Source organism: Mycteria americana, unplaced genomic scaffold (genome assembly GCF_035582795.1).
Source record: "Mycteria americana isolate JAX WOST 10 ecotype Jacksonville Zoo and Gardens unplaced genomic scaffold, USCA_MyAme_1.0 Scaffold_39, whole genome shotgun sequence".
Lineage (NCBI taxonomy): Eukaryota > Metazoa > Chordata > Aves > Ciconiiformes > Ciconiidae > Mycteria > Mycteria americana.
The window spans coordinates 1,052,667-1,068,408 of NW_027445626.1; the positions used below are offsets into that span (position 1 = coordinate 1,052,667).

A 15,742-nucleotide genomic window follows, 5' to 3' on the forward strand; every position below is an offset into this window, starting at 1 on the left:
TGGCAGAGCATGAGGAGAGGGAATCTCAGCCCGTGTGTTCCAGAAAGTGGCTCTGCACCCTGTGCTGGGACAGTGGGGAGCAGAGCTGCATCCTCACCATTGTGGGAGGTAATCCGTGGGCCATGATCCCCCCTGGGGATGGCTGGGGTGTTTTGGGGTGAGCAGCAGGATTATTCCCCAGGGACCATGGGCTCTCGCAGCCCCACAGCCTGACCCCAAGCCTGCTGTCCCTGAGATGTGCCCCTTGCCTACCACTGTGTCATCGTTCTCTGCTCCCCCTCATCAGCCTCAGGGAGGTGACCCAACACCTGGGCAGGCAAGCCCCAGCTCTGGGTCAAAGCCCTCAGAGACTTTTAATAAGAACCAATATGGACGCACAGTGTAAAAGCGGGAATAAAAATAGAGGAAACTGCAGGCGGTTTCTGCTGCCCGTGGTAAAGGGAGATGTTTCCCTGGTGCTCACAGCTCTCCCAGCTGCACAGAGCTCTCCTCCCTCCTGGCTGCACCCAGCTGCACAGCAGGGATGGGCTCTCCTGGCCTGGGGCTCAGGGACTGTTGTGCACCAAGCTGCGGTGTCACAGCCTTTGTGTCCTCGTGGGGATGTGCCACAGACACCTCTTCAGCATCATCATAGCCCATGCTCCCCAGGGACAGGGACGAGGTGTCTCCTGCAGCTCCAGGGACCCCAGCACTTCTCCGGGAGCGCAGGCTGCCCCCTGCAAGCAGCAAGGCAGGACAGTGCAGTTGGCCCATGGGGTCTGTACATCACCTTCCTCCCTGCTCCTCACCACATTCGGCTCCTTCTCCCACCCACAGTCCCTCCAAGGAAAGCTCCCGCTGCAGGTTCCCTCTCCCCAGGAGGTTTGGGTGTCAGGACCATAGCGACAGGGGTGGCACCAGGGATGGCACCCCAGGAACCAGCAGCGCTATCTTTCCCTCTCACCTCCGAGTGCATCCCTGGAGCCTGCTCCCTCCTCTGGCACCCTGGGCATTTCCCAAGCTCCCTGCTCAGGAGCAGCACCCTCCCCAAAGTCAGGAACCTCCTTGGCATCATCATAGCCATCTGCTGGGTCACCTCCAGGCACAACAACATCTGAAAGGAGAGGGGAGCTGGAGACAGTGAGAAGATATGTCCTGCAGAGCAGAGGATAGGACGATGCACATGGAAACACAGGGTTGAGACACTGGTGTTGGCAGCACCACAGGAGACCCCCATGTCCTCCCCATCTCTCATGGTGACACTCCGTGACACCTCTGTCCATCACATGTCTACAGGGAGACCAACACCTTCCTGTCTCCATTACCTGGTGCTGATCTCAGACCATCCTCCTCCTCGGTGTCCCCAGGGTAGGGCTGCAGCTGGCTCAGGGACTCCTCTGCATAGGAGCCTGGAGAGAAGCACAGCAGGTGGTATGGAGCGAGCCCCACTGACCTGTCTCATGGTCAGCGCTGCTGGGGAAGGGGGACCCACAGAGCTGGGACTGCATGAGGAGGAGGGCGGGGAATTTAAACGGCTCCCCCAGGACAAACACTGTCTCCAAGGTGCTCCCAGAGCTGCCCTAGGACAGCCCGTTCCCTCACTCCTCAGGTGTCACATGGGGTGCAGGGGCAGGAAGAGAGGGGCTGTGCAGCTGGGACGGGCAAAGCTGGTGGGGAGAAAGCTCCTCTCCTGGACCTACACCCTGGATTCTCCCCCACAGACAACACGGCCCCAGCGCTGCAGGGACCACAGTGTGGGGGGCTTCAGGGGATCATCTCTGGGTTGGGACCAGGGGAAAGGGTCCTGCAGATGTGCCTCCAGGGAGGACACACACCCACCTGAGCGACCAAACCTCGCCTGCTTCTCCCACACTGGGCTGTAACCGATCTCCTCGTACACGGCCTCGGGAAAGAGCTCCTGAGCTGTCTGGTAGCCTGGGGACAGAGGCAGGGCTGGCCCAGGGAGAGGCAGAGGGGTGATGGGATCCCACTGTGCTCCCCAGACCTGTTGCTTGGGCCAGCCCAGGACTGGTCTGACAGCGCAGCCCCACTGCACTCTCCAGGTACGGCTGCTGCATCTCCAGTGAGGGGAACGTTGCTGTGGAGATCATCTGGGGCAGCATCACCCTCGCATCATCCTTTCATAGTCAGCGCTCATGCCCCTCTGGCCCCTGGGACATGCCCCCTTGTCTGACCCTGGAGCAGCTCCCATGTTTCCTCTCCACCTGGAGCTGCTCCCTATCTGCCCCATGGGTCTACAGCAGGGCCCCTGCCCTGCCATGGGGTGGGCAGGGCTGGGCAGAGGGACAGGCTGGGGACCTGACACCTCGGAGATGGACCCAACTGCCCCACATGCCTGCTGTCATCTTCTGTTCCCCCAGAGCCCCTTCCAGCACTACCCAGAGCACTGCCAGCCTTGGCCGTCCCCAGCCTGCCATTTCTCTCCTTGCCCCAGTGCTAGCCCCCCATGCTTCTGGGCTCTCTCTAACCCTTGCTGCTGGTGCCCCATGGCCAGGCAGTCAATGGGGCGGTGCATGGCACAGGTGGCAGCACACAGTCTCATCCCCTCCAGCTCTGCCTGTGACCCTCACTGACACCCCACAGCACCCCACAGATCTTTCAGGAAACATGTCCACCTGGGACTGCTGTGGAAGGACCCACCTCTGCGTCCCGACCTGGCCCTTAGCACTTGCCCAGCCAGGAGGGCCAGGAGCAGGCAGAGGAGGGCCCCCAGGATGATGCAGATGATGACGGGCACAGAGACTCTCCTGCTGCTGGGCAAAGGGCCCCGAGTGGGACCTGTATAGGCAAGAACATGGAAGGGGCAGCACCAGGTGTGGGAGACGATGGGGCAGCACCAGCCCTGACTCCCATCACACAAGGCAGCAGGGGGTAGAGGGTCCCAGGGGTGACTTATGGGCAAACATCCACCATGCTGAGTACATTCCAACCATCCCCAACTCCACCACCACCACCCCAGTGCCTCCTCCTGGGAGTTTCCCAGCCCAGCAAGGAGCCCCTTCCATCCAGGTGTGGGTCCCAGCCTGGCCCCAGGGATACCCAGCCTCAGGCAAGAGGACCAGTTACCTGCTCGGGTTGGGGATGCTGCTGTCCTGGGTGGAGCTGCAGAGGAGGAAAAGGAGAGCTGGGCTGAGAGGGTGGGTGTGCAGGTATCGGGGAGCCTCTTCCCCAACAAACCGCGTGTGTGTCTGTAGATATCCCTGACACATCCCACCCAAATTGCCCCTCCAGTAGTGCCAGAAAGGGAGGCCGGGACAGGGCCCAGGGCCTCTGCTCTGGGTGGCAGGCAGCCCAAGTGGGACAGGCTGCCCAGGGAATAGCTCTGGGGCTTTAGGGCCCCATGGGCAGTGCCCAGAGGACACCCAGTTCCACCCAGGCTGCTCCCTGCCTGGCACCAGGCTCCTGCACTCTGCAGGAACGCTCTTGCTCTTGGGAGGTCAGGGGCCATGCCAGGACCAATTGACAAAAGACCTTCCCCAGGTCCCTGCCAATACTCCAGCAAGGGGTCCCAGCCCTGCCGCTCACCTGAGCAGCGCACGGCAGCGTCTTCCTTATGCCGGCAAGCACCGCCATCCCCGGGCCGGGCCCAGCAGTCCTGCAGGGATGGCTCCGTCCCCCGGCACTCCACCTGCTCCAGCCAGATGGGGCCTTGCCCCATCCCAAATGCAGCCTCATTCAGGGCAGACACCGCAGGACCACAGCCCAGCTGCCTGCACGCCACCTCGGCATCCCGCATGTCCCAGGAGTCGTCGCACACCGTCCCCCAGGAGCCACGGTGCCACACCTCCACTCTGCCCGAGCACCCGTCCTCGCCTCCCACGGCACGAATCTTCTCCCTGTCTGGAGAAGGCAAAGACCTCCCATGGCACTGAGACAGCAGGCAGAGCCCTGCCACACAAGAAGGGTACACAGAGGAGCAGCTCAATACCTGTGCAGCTCGTGGAGTTGGGGCATGGGGCCAAGGGCTCCGGGGACATTTCTGGGTGTGTCCCTGAAGAAAGAAACACTGAAGTGAAGGGGCTGCTGTGTGGGATGGTGCAGAAGAGAGCGAGGCTGAGCTCTTCTTGTGCCTCCCTGTACCATCTTGGTCATGGCAGCAACTGAAGCCCGGTCATTCAGGGGACACGCGCAGGAATGGGGGGACCCTGATTGCTCAGCCCCTAAAGGTCCCTGGTTCACAGAGCAGCAGTAGTGTGTCTATGGAGGGGAGGCTCTTCTGAAGCCTGTCTGATCTCTTCTGAGACCTCCCCTGGAGATGCCTCTGCCTCCCCCAGGTGCTGCTGGAAACCTGGGTGACAACTGCTGCTGCACTTGTGTGGCTTTGGTCATGTTTGTGCCAACGGCAGCAGAAGGGTCTGACATGGAAAGGAATATCCCCTCTGCATTTGGCTGTGCATAGAGGAAAGCAGGAGGTGGGGTGACACTGTGCCCGAGTGGCTCAGAGTTACCATCGCAGGTGATGTGGATCTCGTCTCGCAGGTGTTCACATGACTGCGGGTCCCAGGCAGTGGAGGGACACTGCCAGAAGGAGCTGGTTTTCTCCCCACACTGCACGTTATCCAGCCACGCAGGGCCAGACACCTTGCCATAGGGCAGGCCTCTTTCCAGGGATCCTCTGTCCCCGCAGCCCAGCTCCTTGCATGCCAGCGACACCGTGCTGAGAGTCATCGAGTTGGAGCAAATGCTCCCCCACGTCCCGTTGTAGAAAACCTGCAGGCGCCCGGAGCAGCCGTCGCTGTTCTGCAGCCTGAGGGCCAGGAACTCTGGGAAGAAAGGCAGCAAGGGGGAAGAGGCTGGTGTGGGGCTGTGGGAGCCAGGACACCTCTGCACTCCCCAGGCCCTCAGCCAGGCAGGGGCAGGGCCAGCACATGCCCCTTGCACCCAAGAGCAGAGAGAAATCCCTGATGCACAGACACCCCTGCCCTTCCTGCTAACACTCGGGGACGGCTGAGCTCCCCAGGGTCCCCCAGAGGGACTGAGGGTGCCCGTGCATGGGTGTGCACAGGACAGCCCCAGGCAGGGTCTCACAGGCAGCCATGGACAGCCTTGGCCATGCCCGGCTCTCCCCACGTCCTGGCCTCCCCTCAAACCAGACTCCCACCAGAGCTGCCAGCACAGACCTGAGCAGATGACTCCCGCATCCTCCTTGTGCCCGCAGTCGTGCTGCCCCCAGGGCCTGGCAGGGCAGTCCCAGAGAGCAGCTTCGTCCCCAGAGCAGGTCACGCCATCCAGCCAGATCTGCCCAGAGCCTTCCCCAAACCGAGCAGAGCTGGCCGCCTCCACCGCCCCTCCACAGCCCAGCTGGTGGCAAACGACAGCAGCATCAGCCAGGTCCCAGTCGTCATCGCAGATGGTCCCCCAGCTGCCCTGGTAGTAGATCTCCACTCTTCCGGCACAGCGCCCAGACCCGTTCACCAGACGGACCCGCCGGCTCCCTGCAGTGGGGAGAAACCCCAGTGGCTGTCAGGGCCTGGCTACCCACACACCCCATCATCTGGGGGGCCCATGAAGCACTGCTCACCCCAGCAAATGACTCCCACGTCCTCTGCAACCCCTTCCGCCAGTGCACTCTCAGGCAGGGAGGTGTTGCAGAGGGTCAGCTTGGTCTCATTCCCTGTGCACCTGACCCCTCGCAGCCCTACGGGGCCCATCCCTCGCTCAGGCTTTGGGGGGTTGTAGGCTGCCTCTGCCTGTCCGCACTGCAGCTGCTGGCACACCACGTTGGCCTCCTGCACGTCCCACTGGTCATCCAGGACTCTGCCCCACGTCCCGCGCTGCAAGATCTCCACTCGCCCGTCGCACCGGCTCCCTCCACCCACCAGCCGCAGGGATGCAAAGCCGGCTGAGCCTGGGGAGAGCAGAGAGGCCACAGCTATCGGCAGCACTGGGGAGCATGGCACCCTTCAGGGAGGAGGGCAAGGGGGACTTTTCCAACCAAACAGGACAAGTCTGAGCCTTGTGCTGACAAGAGGAGAGGGCAAAGCCCGTGCCTGCTCTCCAGCTCAGACCCAGCTCTGCTGCTGCTGGGGGCACCCAGGCAGCTCCTGCTCCTGCCTGGGTGGTGGGATGAGGCTCTGCAGGGCTCTCTGTGGCGATGGCATGCGGTTGTCTGCAGCCAGAGGGATGGAGCAGAGCCCCGCAGCCGTGACCTGGGCTCATCCCACAGGAGAGAAACACAGGAGCACAGGCCTGGCAGTGGTGCGGGGGCCTAAGCCGCTGCCCTGAGGGCAGGTGCCTGCCTCCATTCTGTCCTCACCTCTCCACAGCAGAGCGGTCAGCCTGACCAGGCAAAGCCCTCCAGAAGGCTTCTGGGGATGCAAGGCTTTCTCCAGGAAGAAATTCAGCCTGGTACTGCCATGGGACCCCTGCTTTGGGTGGCCATGTCACACACAAGGGGCAAAAGGATTCAATGCAGCATTTTCCTGGCGCTCACCTGAACAAATGACAGCGGCGTTGTTCCCATGGGAGCACGGTGAGGCCCCCAGGGTGATCACTGGGCACTGTCCCAGGTGGACTTCAGTCCCGTCACAGTGGAATGAGTCTCTCCAGACTGGTCCGAGTCCTCTCCCAAAATGCCCTCCTCCAGGAAGGGACTCGGCAAACCCGCAGTTGAGTTGACGACAGAGAACGTGGGCATCCGAGAGATCCCAGCGGGAGGCACAGAGGGTCCCCCAGGTCCCCAGCACCTGGACCTCCACCCTCCCCGCACACGCCGTGCTGCCATTCACCAGCCTGAAGCCTGTGTACTCTGGGGAGAGAGGAGGAGGGCTGAGGGTGGATTGGTGCTCTTGTACCCTCAGAAGCTGGCGGAGAGGCCAGAGGCACAGCATGCCTTTCTTCTCCCTCTGCACTATTTTCATGCTGCAGACAACCCATCAGCCCTCCTGTCCTCACGCCCAGCCCAGCACGGTCCTTGCCCTCTTCCCCGACCCCCGGCACATCCCCAGTGTTCAACACCCCACCCTGAGTCCTTACGTGTGCAGGTGACAGCAGCGCTGTTCATGTGGGTGCAGGGCTGGTCCCTGCGGGACCCCCTGGGGCAGGAGTTGAGGAGGGATTCATTCCCCACACACTGCAGCTCTCCATCCCAGATGGGACCAAGCCTTTCTCCAAAGTGAGCTGCCCCAGCAACAGGCAGGGCCACACCACACTGCAGCTCCCTGCAGACCACGTCAGCAGCTTTGGGACTAAATTGGGAGTCACAGACAGTTTTCCACTGGTCCCCATCATGGATCTCCACTCGTCCTGAGCAGTGGCTCTTCCCTTCTACCAGCCGGACAAAGCCTGGGAAAATCAAAACCACTGAGAGCTCTCTGGCAGTTAAATGCCCACGTTGCCACATCACCTCCAAGCAAGCCATGACCAAATGGCCCCTTGCACAGCCCAGAGGAAGATGTTGGGGGTGTGTTGGTGACACAAACACATCCAGGACCCCCTGCACACCTTCTCTACACCAGCACAGCACTCAAGGGTATGTGTCTGTTGCAGACCCACAGCAGAGCCTGCAGACCATGTTGGCAACTTTGGGATCAAAGTGTAAGATGCAAACAGTTTTCCCAGCGTCCTCATCATGTATCACTGTACATCCTTAGTAGGGGCTATTCTCTCTGACCAGCCAGACAGATCCTGGACCAAACAAGGACCCCTGAGAGTTCCCAGAACCCTCTGGCACTCCCCTGATCATGTCCCATCTGATCTCCACAGTGGTCAAAGTCAAAAAGCCCCATGAGCACACCAGCTGCTCTCAGGGTTGCTGATGGCACAAAAACATCGTTCCCCCCCTGCTGCTCCTCAGAAATCATCACAGCACTTGTGGGCTTGCTTCTCTCCCAAACTCACAGCCACAGGAATCTCTCAGACAAACTGCTGCTGCCCCAGAGACCTTGGGCTACCCAGCACTGGTCCCTGGCCACTGCAGCAGCCAGAGCACTTGGAGTCTGGGGAAATGCTCCCAGGCACTGTTGGCTGCTGCAGGCTGCTCTGCCCCACTGAGCTCAGGGCCCAGCATGAGGAACTCCTTGGTGCCACCAGAAATGTACCCGGTTCCAGGGGGGTCTTGGGCCGTTGGGGTGCTGCTGGTAGATGAGACATGTCACAGGGCAAAGGTACAGTCAGGCTGTACCTGTGGTCAGTGTCTGTGCCAGCCTCCCGCTCTGGCACCTGCCGGGAAAGAGGTCTTCAGGCATGACCAGAGTGCACTGCTGGGCATGCATGTCCATGGCCAACAGCTGGGCAGAGGGCAGAAGAGTGGACAGAAGAGCAACCCTGGGCTTACACGAGCTCCCAGTGCAAGGGCAGGTACAGAGGAGAGCCAGTAAAGTGCTGGCAAACCCAAAAGCGCAAGGCAGCCAGAGGCTGGGACAGACATGAGAGGCCGGGCAGCAAGGCAGCACTTCTGGATGGGCTTTTGTCCCCCTGGGCACGCTCTTGTGGGGTGACCCTGGGGGAGGAATGAGGAGCCACGTGCCACGCTGTTCCTCTGCGCAAGCCCAGCACTCCTCCTCTCCAAGCAATACCTTTGCTTATGCCAAGGGACCCTTGTCTGCCAGGGGCACAACCCAAAATTCCTCATCCATCTCATGCCCTTCCCCAAGGCTGTGGGTGGCTGCATGAGTCACTCTTGGCGCCTCTGGCATGGGGGGACCTGGCCCTCACTGCTCCCAGATGGGTCCTGGGTAAAAGGGAGGAGAAAGTTGGGAACAAACAGACACATCAGGGCAGGGCAGAGGGATTCATCTGAGCCACCTCGGGGGCCAGGCAGGGTAGGGGCACCCGGGGGTAGGTTCCCACTGGGCTTTTCCCAGGGACCGAGGACAACAGCAATGACAGTCCCAGTTCGGCAGTTCGACCAGCCACACCGGGCCCTGCTGTGACGTTAGCCTGTTGCTCCCTGAGGGCACAGCCAGGTCTCTTCCCCTGTCCCAGACCCAAAGGCGGAGAACAGGCTGTCCCCTTACCTGAACATATCACTCCAGCGTCCTCAGCATGAACACAGTTATTTTCACCCCATCCTGCATGTGGGCAGTCAGACAGGGCAGACTCGGTGCCATTACAGCCAACATCATCCAGCCAAATGGGGCCAGATCCTGGCCCAAACACTCCGTACTGAGGAGCTCCAACAGAAGACCCACAGTCCAGCTGCTTACAAACCACTGCAGCATCCTGAATGTCCCAGTCGTCACCACACACGGTCCCCCACTGGCCCTGTTGTTTCACCTCCACTCTCCCAGCACAGTGGTTGTCGCCGTCCACCAGCCTCACGTCCACAGCCCCTTCAAACACTGACACAGGACCAGTCAGGACAGTGCCGAACCCCAGCACTGTGGGTCTGGGGGAACCCCTGCTTGGGTGGAGCCAGAGGTACCAGGGTGGGAGCCCACTGCCCTGCAGGCTGTCCCCAGGGCAGTGCAGGGCTCCCTTCTATCCCCATGGGCTGTGCAAGGCTGGGGATGCCCAGCTCCAACCCTGTTGGGTCATTTGAGCCCCCACAGACTTTGGCACTTCCTTCCACCCCAATGGCCCCCTGCAAACTGACCCCCGGCTCATACCCACCCAGGGCACCCACTCCTCCCCAGCCACCACCCTGAGAAGAGACCTGCCCCCACCATGGCTCCCCCAAGCACACACTGCTGCTTCTGCCCAGGTCCTGAGCTCCCCTGGACCACAGCCTGCCCTGGGCATCTCCCAGCTCATCCTCCACCCTCACGCCTTTCTGTGTCCCCTGTGGTGCAAGAGGATGATGCCAGTGAGCCCTCCCAGACCATGCCCCCTCCTTGTCCTTGGGCATCAGCCCAGCTGTGCCCTTGTCTAGGATGCCCCAGGAAGGTCACCTCTCTGCCAGCCTGTGGGAACAGGTACCCCAGTTCCCTTGTCTCCACAGGCACAACCTGCCCCCCCTCAGGCTGGAGCTCAGCCAGTGTTCAACACCCCACCCTGAGTCCTTACGTGTGCAGGTGACAGCAGCGCTGTTCATGTGGGTGCAGGGCTGGTCCCTGCGGGACCCCCTGGGGCAGGAGATGAGGAGGGATTCATTCCCCACACACTGCAGCTCTCCATCCCACATGGGACCCACCCCTTCTCCAAAGTGAGCTGCCCCAGCGACAGGCAGGGCCACACCACACTGCAGCTCCCTGCAGACCACGTCAGCAGCTTTGGGACTAAAGTGGGAGTCACAGACAGTTTTCCACTGGTCCTCATCATGGATCTCCACACGTCCTGAGCAGCGGCTCTTCCCTTCTACCAGCCGGACAAAGCCTGGGAAAAAACAAAACAACTGAGAGTTCTCTGGCAGTTAAATGCCCAGGTTCCCACATCACCTCCAAGCAAGCCATGACCAAATGGCCCCTTGCACATCCCAGAGGAAGCTGTTGGGGAGTGTTGGAGACACAAACACACCCGGCCCCCCTGCACACCTTCTCTACACCATCACAGCACTCAAGGGTATGTGTCTGTTGCAGCACCAGGCACTGTTCGGACAATCTGCTGCGGCACAAGTCGCCCTGTGCTGCCTGGCGTGGTCCCACCAGCCCTGCAGTGGTGTGCGCAGTTCGGGTCCGGGAGAACTGGCCCAGATGATAATGACTGCTGCAGCCTGCTCAGCCCCTGCAGAGCTTGCGACCAGGCAGGACCATCACCTTGACGCAGCCAGAAATGCACCCTGCTCCCAGGGCTGTTCTGGGGTGTTGGGAGGTTGCTGTTAGGGGGAGATGTCACAGAGAGCAGAAATGGTGCAGCTGTTACCATGGCTGGTGCCTGTCCAGCCCTCTCCGATGCCTGCTCGGAGGGGGTGTCCTCAGCCAGGCACGCAGGGCTCTGTCCAGAGGTGCACAGGTCCCAAGCCAACATCCAGGCAGAGGGACAGGAGACCTGCATGTCCCCCTGGGCTCATGCTGGCTCAGAGGGTGACAGCAGGCACAGACGAGAGTCAGAAAGTGCTGCCAAAGACTCTGTTTCAGGGGGCAGTGTGGGGAACCATGGGCAGGCAGGAGAGGCTGGGCAGCAGGTCAGCGCTGCCTGCATGGGGCTATGTCCCTATGGGGCTGTCACAGCTCCAGGGATGTCCCAGTACCAGCCTGTGCATGCAGTGATGCAGAAGGGAGCAGTCAGAGTCAGGCAGCGGCCAAGCTCCCAAGCCTTGCAGGAGGTGGCTGGACCACACAGCCGAGCCCTGGGGACAGGCAGTGAAAGGGCTGTGTGCCACCCTGCTCCTCTCCCAGGGCCCAGCACTCATGCTCTCTGAAAAGCCCTTTTGATTCAGTTGAGGTACTCATGCCTGTGAAGGGCAATGACCCAGGGGACCAGCCATCTCATGCCCTTCCTCCAAGGTGTGCAGTGCCAAGCAAGTCCCCCTGGTTTCTCCAGCACAGGGACCCTCAGCACTGTTGTCTGGGAGCTGCCAGAATGGGTGGAGACCAATGGGGATCAGTGGACACCCCAGGGCAGGGATGGAGACTTCATCTGCAGCCCAAGACACTGACTGAAGAGGGGCTGAGACACTGTGGCAGGGTTAGTTCAGCCTGGGCCAGGCTCCCTCTGGGCTTTTCCCAGGCACTGAGAACACCAGCAATGACAGTCCCAGCTCAGCAGTGTGACCGACCACATTGGGCAGTGCTCCGGTGCCTACCTGTTGGTCCCTGAGGGCACACACAAGATCTCTTCCCCTATCACATGCCCAGAGGGGGGGAATAGGCTGTTCCCTTACCTGAACACATCACCCCAGCATCAGCAGCATGAATGCAGTTAAGTTCACCCCATCCTCTGTGTGGGCAGTCAGACAGGGCAGATACAGTGCCATTACAGCCAACATCATCCAGCCAAATGGAACCAGGTCCTGGCCTGTTGCTCCCTGAGGGCACAGCCAGGTCCCTTCCCCTGACCCACCCTAAAGATGGAGAAGAGGCTGTCCCCTTACCTGAACACATCACTCCAGCGTCGTATCTGTGATCACAGTAATGTTCACCCCATCCTCTGTGTGGGCAGTCAGACAGGACAGACTCGGTGCCATTACAGCCAACATCAGCCAGCCAAATGGGGCCAGATCCTTGCCCAAAGCCTCCATACTGAGGAGCTCCAACAGCAGACCCACAGTCCAGCTGCTTACAAACCACTGCTGCGTCGTTCATGCTCCAGTAGGTACCACACACGGTCCCCCACTGGCCCTCATGTTTCACCTCCACTCTCCCAGCACAGTCGTTGTCGCCATTCACCAGCCTCACCTCTGCAGCCCCTTCAAACACCAACATGGCACCGGTCAGGAGAGCTCCAAGCCGCAGCACTGCAGGTCTGGGGGAACCCCCTGCCCAGGCCATGTCAGAGGTGCCAGGCTGGGAGCCCTCTCCCCTCCAGGCTGTCCCCAGTGCGATGCGGGGATCCCTTCTATCCCCACGGGCTGCGCAAGGGTTGCGGTGTGCAGGTCTGGCCCTGCTGGGTCATTCGCCATCCCACCGCACAAGGCACCTTCTCCCACCCCAACGGCCACCTGCCCCCTGCCCACGCACACCTGCACACTGTGCCCAGCCCTGCACAGGGCACCCACTCTTCCCCAGCCCAGCACCCCCTGAACAGCCCTGCAGCTTCCCTTGCAAACCACCTGCCCTGCCACCATCCAAACCCACCCCCACCCCCAGGGCTTTCCCTGTTCCCACCAAGACCATTCCAGTGATCCCCACACCCACATCCCCTCCTCGCCCCTGCTGTCACCCCAGCCCCTGCACTGGGACAGGCCCCCCAGGAAGGATGTCTCTCGACGCAGATGCCCCCATCCCCTTCTCTCTGCGGGGCACAAACTGCCCTCATGGGCTCAGGGTCCCCTGGAACAAGGGGGCAGTGAGCAGCACACAAAGCCTCTGGGGTACCCCAGAGGTTGGCAGTGCCCTGGGGATCTCTGCCTGCTGCCATCCCCAGCTAGGCCACCACCGGCTCCAGAGGCACAGTGCTGGGGAACAGGGGGTCCCCAAAGGCTACCCCAGGACAGGGTGTCTCTGCGTCCAGCCAGGCACAGGCTGCCCCACACACCAGAGCCCTGGAAAAGGACATGCTCTCTCCCACCCAGACAGGCAGGCACAGGCTCCATGGACTTGAGCACCTTTTGGCCCTCACCTCAGTAGCACCTGCAAAGAAACCCCATTCCCGGACACATCCCGATGGCCATGCTGCTACCCGCTGGGCCTGGGCTGGGGGACAATGGAACTGGCACTTACCGCTGCACAGCTGTACCCAGAGGAGCAGCCCCAGCATCCGAGGGGACAGGACTCCCTCTGTGCCCATCCTGAGCCTCCTGCCCTGCCAGCACATCCCTGCTCTGCCTCACGCCTGCCACGGCTCCTGGGGACTCCTGGGGACAATGACGACAGGAGGGCAATATATCTCTGCAGATGCCAGCCCAGCTACAGGACGAGCCAATCAAAGCAGCAGAGCCTTTTTCGACATTATCGGGAGCTATCTCCCCTCCGACACAGCCCGGCCCTCCAATGAACTTCTCCAGCGCCATTCATGACCATATATGAGAGACGGCTCTGCTACAGGTGTCACGTCACCGTGGTGGGGGGCCGTCACAGGACAGGGCTGCTTGTGTGGGGGTAAATGGATTTTTCACCCCCTCAACCCTGCTTTCTCAACAGGGAGCACTGAGCATCTCCTATGCCAGGCACACCCAAGAGCCCAAGGTGAGAATGTCCAGCCACCCTCGTGCCATGGGAAGCACAGGGCTGGGGCTGCGCCGGAGGCTGTGTCAGGAAGGGAAGGAAACAGCCCCTGCCCCTGCTACAGACCCCACTGTGCTGGGAGCAGCAGCTGGGAAAGGGCCTTAGCCCAGGCCAGAGCCCCGTCCCAGGAGTGCTGGCTCACCCTTCCTTCCCTGGAGAGCCCCATGGAAGGTCCCTCGCAGGAGCCGGAGCTGGGACATGTCCCTGCCCTGGCAGCAGATGTGCAGCCCAGAGGCTCAGACAGATCCCTGACTGTCAGCGTGTCACCGAGGGGCCGTTATTCCCCGCGGGCGCATCGGGAGCTCCAGCCTGCAGGTGCACAAACCACAGCCCACGTGGCCTCGCAGCACTCCCCACGCTCCCCCCGCAGCGCCCAGGCAGGAAGTCTGTGGTTTCCTCCTGGCGCCGTGCCCAGGCACATCCCTGCGGGGTCCCCGAGCCACCCCCACCCCGACTGCTCCAGCCAGGGCTGCAGGGGCTGCTCCTTCGGCCTCGCAGGCACGGGGCCGGGCAGCTCCCGTCCTCCGTGAAGCCCTTGTGACAGCACACGGCCGCTCTGCACCGAGCCCCACAGCCATGAGGTGCCATCGGTGACGTGACCACTGCCACTGCTGTGTGCTCATGGGTTATCCTGACAGTGACCTCACACCCTCCTACTGCTGGCACTCTGTGTGCATGCGTTACAGTGTCACACGTGTGTGCGGTGTATGGACTTCTGCTGATGATGGTTCTTCCAAAAAGCCGTATTTGGGCGTGGTCAAAATATTGTTTTGGTGACATCAGAAGCACCTACAGAAGCTATGTGCCAGCTCCTGGCCTACCAGCTACTCAGGCAGCAGTGACATCATAAGCTCATGCACAGCTCCTGGCCTATCTGCTACTCAGCCACAGAGGATGTCATATCATCTACCTGTGATATTGGCCTGCTCCCGGCCTATCGGCCATTCAGGCACCAATGACCTCAAAACCACCTACAGAAACTATGGGCCTGCTCATGCCATACCAGCTCCTCAGGCAGCTGTGGCATTAGAAGAAGCACCTACACATGCCATGGGCCTACTCCAGGCTTATGAGCTACTCAGACATGACGTAAGACACATCAAAGACCAGCTACAACCATCCGCAACTCCAAAACCTTAGTGTTCCTCAAGAACTGGACATGATTGTCCCCAAAGTCCAAGACCTAGACATTGCCCAAGGACTGGAGATGATTGTCCCCAAGCCACAAGACCTTGGTGTCCCTCAAGGTCCATTGGTGACTAACCCTAGACCCCTAGACCTTGGTGTTCATCAAGGACCATCAATGACCACCCCCAACACCAAGACCTTGATGTCCCTCAAACCCCAAGACTTTGGTGTCCCATAAAGAGCAGCAATCATTTTCCCCATCCCCCTGACTCCCCTAGACATTTTGGGGGTGGTGGTGGTCACCTCAGCACCCTGTTTGTCGAGGACCCCACACCCCAGAGGACCATGGGCCATCCCACCACTGGGGGGGGGATGGTATTTCACCCTGGGGTTTAATTGCCCCTGCCTGAAATACCCCGTTAGCAAGAAGACCCGGTAAAGCAGGATGAAAAGTTGGGCCCAGTCACTGCGACAGCCCCTGTCTGCTTCGGGGGACGCCCCCAGCCAGGTAGGGTGGGGTATCCCACACTTTTACCCCCTCGTTTGTACCCCCATTTATAGCCTCCACATTTATAGTCCTTCCATTTATCAGCACCATTTATACTTCCCTAATTTATACCCCCTCATTATGCTACCCATATACCCACCATGTATTACCCTCCCCAAGTATATATCCTCCTATATACCCCCTATATACCTCCCCCTGTATATACCCCCATATATACTGCTCCCCATTATACCCCTCCTAATATACAACCTTCCCCATATGTACCCCCCATTTATATCCCGATTTATACCCCTTTTTAACCATTTTACAACCTCATTTACACCCCTCCCCATAGATACCCCCTATATACCCCTCCCCATTTATAGCCCCCATTTATACCCCCCTTTTTATAGCCCCTCAGTTA

At 60.5% G+C, this 15,742-nt stretch overlaps 1 pseudogene; it reads right to left on the reverse strand.

The window, feature by feature from the left end:
* Positions 1 to 459: 459 nt before the first annotated feature.
* LOC142403592 (scavenger receptor cysteine-rich type 1 protein M130-like) lies at positions 460 to 14,326 on the reverse strand (annotated as a pseudogene).
* Positions 14,327 to 15,742: the final 1,416 nt, after the last annotated feature.